Genomic DNA, 6,000 nt, shown 5'->3' with positions numbered 1-6,000 from the left:
TAATTGTCAAATAGTTCCAATGACGAGTCTGTGTGTGAAGCTTGTCAATGTGCCAAGAGTCACCAACTTCCCTATCCTGTGTCCAGTAGTGTGTCTCATGCTCCTTTAAAGCTTATTTTCAGTGATGTATGGGGTCATGCAAGAGATTCTTTTGGAAGGAAGAAATATTATGTTAGTTTCATTGATGATTATAGCAAGTTCACCTGGATATATTTGCTTAAGTTTAGTCAGAAGTATATTCAGTCTTCCAAGAGTTTCAGAAACTTGTTGAGAGATATTTTGATAGGAAAATTCTTGCGGTCCAAAGTGACTGCGGAGGAGAGTATGAGAAACTCAATTCTTTCTTTCGTGACATAGGTATTATTCATCATGTATCTTGCCCCCATGCTCATCAACAGAACGGCTCGGCTGAGAGAAAACACCGTCACATTTTTAAGTTGGTTTCTCTTTATTAGCTCATGCTTCCATGCCACTTAAATATTGGGATGAAGCCTTCATCATAGCTACCTATCTCATTAATCGTCTCCCTAGTAGAGTTATTGGCAATACAACTCCATTGGAATGTCTGTTTCATCAAAACCCAGACTACAACTCTCTAAAAAAATTTGGGTGTGCTTGTTACCCAAATTTGCGTCCTTATAATCGCCACAAACTTGAGTTTTGTTCCACTCTGTTTTTTGGCTATAGTAATCTTCATAAAGGATATAAGTGTTTAGAAGTTGCAACAGGTCGCATCTATATTTCTTGAGATGTTGTTTTTGATGAGACATTGTTTCCTTTTGCAAAACTTCATCTCAATGCCGGAGCCTTACTTCGTTCTGAAATTTCCCTTCTTTCAAACTCTACATCTAATTCTGATCATGAGGGTGAATTAATTAGAACTGATCATGTGCAAAAATCCATGGAAAATTTGGAGAATTTTGATACTTGTGCAGCAGCAGGACGTGATTTTATGTGTTCAGAAACTGCCGAAACTGGCGCTGGATCCCAGGAGGATTTCTCTACAGGCACGGGATCCGAGGCGCAGCGATCCGAGGCAGATTTGCCTGCACGCGCGTGATCCTAGGAGGGAATCAGCGCCGCTGCAGCTGATGCTGCATGCACACCGGGCGGGGCCACGTGCAGACGGACTGCCACGCGCTTCTGCGGGGCGGGTGGCCGACAACCCCTCAGGAGCAGACCCCACCAGCTATAACGGGGCGGTGGCCGCGCGAGTTCTCCTGCGCCAGAAGGCGCTGATCCCGTGAAGCCCAGCAGGGCGTGCGGGCTAGCATGCGGCGCGTCGGATCTGGTGCCTGATTCGGATGCATCTCCCGGATCTTTTGTGGCAAGGTCTACAGTGGTTGCAACAAACAGTACTACCGTGTCGCCATACAAGATCTCAGTCTGGGATTACAAAGTAGAAGGTTTATACTGATGGTACAATCAGTTATGATTAAACCAAGCAAGCATTTTTTGCTAGTACCGGTGAGCCAACACATTTGCATGATGCCCTTGCTCACAAAGATTGGAAGAAGGCTATGGATAATGAATATGATGCACTCATGAAAAATAAAACTTGGCATTTAGTACCACCAAAAAAGACAATAATGTGATTGATTGTAAGTGGGTATATAAGATCAAAAGGAAAGCAGATGGGAGTATAGACAGTTACAAGGCTAGGTTGGTTGCAAAGGGTTTCAAGCAAATGTTTGGCATTGGACTATGAAGATACTTTTAGTCCAGTTATCAAAGCAACTACTATTCGACTTGTACTATCTATTGCTATTTCTAGAGGATGGTGAAGCCTACGGCAGCTAGATGTTCAGAACGCGTTTTTTCATAGTGTTCTTAAGGAAGAAGTGTTCATGCGACAGCCACCAGGATATGAAAATAAAAACACACCACACTATGTTTGTAAGTTGGATAAAGCTTTGTATGGTTGAAGCAGGCCCCAAGAGCTTGGTATTCAAGGTTGAGCACACAATTACAACGGGTTGGGTTTACACCATCAAAGGCAGATACCTCATTATTCTTTTACAGTAAGAACAATATTACCATGTTTGTTCTTGTTTATGTTGATGATATAATTGTTGCCAGTTCAAATTCAGATGCAACTACCTGTCTCCTTAAGGATTTGAAACTAGAGTTTGCTCTCAAGGACTTGGGAGATCTTCATTATTTTCTTGGGATTGAGGTCAAGAAGGTAAAAGATGGTATGCTTCTTACTCAGGAAAATATGCTACTGACATTCTGATAAGGGTACGTATGGAAAAGTGTAAGCCAGTGAGTACACCTATCTCCACGTCAGAAAAGCATACTATTGAAGCTGGAGAAGTACTTGGAACAAAGGATGCAACTAACTATAGGAGTGTTGTAGGTGCTCTTCAGTATCTGACCCTTACACGTCCTGATATTCTTATTCTGTGAACAAAGTTTGTCAGTATTTGCATGCTCCTACTACAGCCCATTGGACTGCAGTAAAAAGGATCTTGAGGTATCTTAGATATACAGAGGGACTTGGTCTTCAGATTGTCAAGTCCTCATCTCTTCTTGTGTCTGCCTATTCTGATGCAGATTGGGCAGGGTGTGCTGATGATAGAAGGTCTAGAAGTGGCTTTGCTGTGTTTCTGGGAACAAATCTTGTATCATGGAGTGCAAGAAAACAGGCTACTGTCTCAAGGTCAAGTACTGAGGCTGAGTATAAGGCTTTAGCAAATGCTACAGCTGAAGTCATGTGGATTCAGACATTGCTTCGTGAACTTGGAATTAAAATTCCTCAAGCTGCAAGATTATGGTGTGACAATATTGGTGCAACTTATCTTTCAGCTAACCCTGTTTTTCATGCACGTACAAAGCACATTAAAGTTGATTTTCATTTTTAAGAGAACGAGTGGCTTCACAAAACCACTTACTATGAAGAGACTGATGAGTTTAAGTACAATCTTAACCTTGGCAAAATTACTTGAGGTTTAGATTGAGGAGGAGTGTTAGGATAAGTTGTATAGGGAGAGGAAAGTAGTTTAAATTGTACTTTGTCTTCTATCCTTTCTTCTGTTCCAACTCCTGTAATCTTGATCGATCTGTTCTCGTTACGATCGACCGTTCCTTGTAAGCCACGTCAATGTTTCTATATAATGCAATGCGGCCCAGACGAAGGGTTCTACGCTTCCCACAATACCTTACATCACTCCCTCGAGCAATTTTAAATCTTTCTTTTTAACACTTTGCATATAGCATACTGGCAAGCCTCTTCCACTAACCCACACACCAATCAAATTTGGTTCAAGGATGGGTGGCGACCGAGACGGGAATCCTAATGTCACATCAAAAGTAAGGATTAATGGTTTTTTCCTTTTTCTTTCCATATTAGAGGGGTTATACTTGATTGAAACAATTGTCATTTCTATGAGCAGGTGACTCGGGATGTTTCCCTGATGGCCCGTTGGATGGCAATTGACCTGTACATCCGACAACTAGACAGTCTCAGCTTTGAGTTATCCATCAGGAAATGTAGCGATAAGCTTGTAACCTTAGCCAATGAAGTCTTGCTCGAAGGTTAATTAGTTTCATGATTATCAACCCAAGTTTTCCAATCTTTGTTAATGATCAAAGCCTATTACCAGAGACTGCTTTGGTATGGCCAAATTATGGCACTGTCGGAAATGCCCAGTTAATTTGAAGACCACGCCTCCTTGGTGTAATAGCAATAGTCAATATGTATATGTCTTACACCAATATCACCTGTAAAGCACATATTTCAGATCACATTTTTTATTTATGTTGATAATACGAGTGGATTTCTCAGACTCAGAGTCGACATCGGAAGAGAAGAAGGCCAGTCCTTGGACCAAAACAGGACCAGAAAACAACTTAAAACTGCCGCCTAGGTTGGGGATGCCTGCTCAGCTTCCTTCTGGTGCTGATCTTCCATCATTGACAGGTAGAATCTCTGTCATGTGATCTGCTCAACTTAAAACTTTATGTGCTGCTGCATCAGATACAATCATTTCACTTAAAGTTCACAATTTTTTGGTCTATATTAACACCTGAATTTCTTGGTCTATATTATGTATATGTCTGAGAGGAGCAGCGAGCCATCGCCCAGCCGCCGGAACCTTAAACCCTCGCCTGCGCCCGTTGACTCGCACGCGTGGGCCTCCCAAGCTGCTTCCCCGCCCAGCCGCGCAGGCCCGCCTCCACCTACTGGGCCTTGGCCCATGGTGAGAGCCCCCAGCCCCAGTGTGTCCTGTTTCAGCCCCATGCATGTTTTTTTTCAGATCTGCAAATTTAGCTATTACCCCAGGATTTACATATTTTGCAGAAAAAACCCTCCATGTTCATGCATATAATAACTAATAAACCGTGCATTGGTTTAAAATGAATTATATATATGTAAAATGCTTTAGAATTTCATCTAGTTTCATATTTTCCAACTCTCATCCATGTTTAAAATGTTTAAGCTTGCTGTTTGTTTATTTTTGCATAAATGCCAAGTTAAAATTATTTATTTCATAACTAAATAACGTAACTCCGAATTAAATAAACTTCATATGTAAATGGGGTGGGAAAATGCATAGATTAACATGCTGCACTTACTTTTCATGTTTAACAACTCAAAAGTATGGTTTAGGGAAAAACAATACCAAATTTGAAATATGCATATGGGGATTTTCCGGAATTGTTGTTTTGTTGTTCCGGCCTCATTTAAACTTGCCTAGATAGGTAATTTTATTTATGCTTCACCTCTTGCCATGTTAACCAACATTTAATATTGATGTGTACCTAAACGCGAGTGAACTAAATACTTGAATGTGGTGTTTCGTCAATATGCAACTTGTTGCATATTGAGCTCCACTTAACTTGTTAGTATTGTTTGTTGCACTTTGCCATGTTTTTAAACCGGACATGCATCATACTTGTTTGTGCATCATGCCATGTTTATGCTTGTGTGTTTACCATGTTGTTTCCTTCTTTCCGGTTTGCTTCTCTCGTTAGCTTCGGTTTGGTTCTAGAGTTTGATGATTCGTTCGACTATGTTCGTTTGTCTTCTTCATGGACTAGTTCTTTTTCCTTGCGGGATCTCAGGCAAGATAACCATTACCCTCGATATCACTTCTATCTTTGCTGGCTAGTTGTCCGTTCTATCGCTATGTCGCGCTACCTACCACTTGCTTATCATGCCTCCCATATTGCCATGTCAAGCCTCTAACCCACCTTCCTAGCAAACCGTTGTTTGGTTATGTTATCGCTTTTGATCAGCTCCTCCTATAGCATTGCTAGTTGCAGGTGAAGTTGAAGATTGGTCCATGTTGGAACATGATTATGCTGGGATATCACAATATCTCTTATTAATATTAATGCACCTATATACTTGGTAAAGGGTGGAAGGCTCAGCCTTATGGCTGGTGTTTTGTTCCACTCTTGCCGCCTTAGTTTCTGTCATACCGGTGTTATGTTCCTTGATTTTGCGTTCCTTACGCGGTTGGGATTATGGGACCCCCTTGACAGTTCGCTTTGAATAAAACTCCTCAAGCAAGGCCCAACCTTGGTTTTACATTTGCCTAACAACCTATAACTTTCCTATGGGTTTGCAACCCGAGGGTCATCTTTATTTAAACCCCCCGGGCCAGTGCTCCTCTGAGTGTTGGTCCGAACCGGGCAGCCTGTGGGGCCACCTCGGGGAAACTTGAGGGTTGATTTTACTCATAGCTTGACCTATCCGGTGTGCCTTGAGAACGAGATATGTGCAGCTCCTATCGGGATTTGTCGGCACATTCGGGCGGTCTTGCTAGTCTTGTTTTACCATGTCGAAATGTCTTGTAACCGGGATTCCGAGCCTGATCGGTTTGTTTCGGGAGAAGGAATATCCTTCGTTGATCGTGAGAGCTTGTGATGGGCTAAGTTGGGACACCCCTGCAGGGTATAAACTTTCGAGAGCCGTGCTCGCGGTTATGTGGCAGATGGGAATTTGTTAATATCCGGTTGTAGAGAACTTGACACTTGACTTAATTAAATGCA

Source organism: Triticum aestivum, chromosome 3A (assembly GCF_018294505.1).
Source record: "Triticum aestivum cultivar Chinese Spring chromosome 3A, IWGSC CS RefSeq v2.1, whole genome shotgun sequence".
In the NCBI taxonomy this organism is placed as follows: Eukaryota; Viridiplantae; Streptophyta; class Magnoliopsida; order Poales; family Poaceae; genus Triticum; species Triticum aestivum.
Note: the sequence above shows the minus strand (reverse complement) of the source record.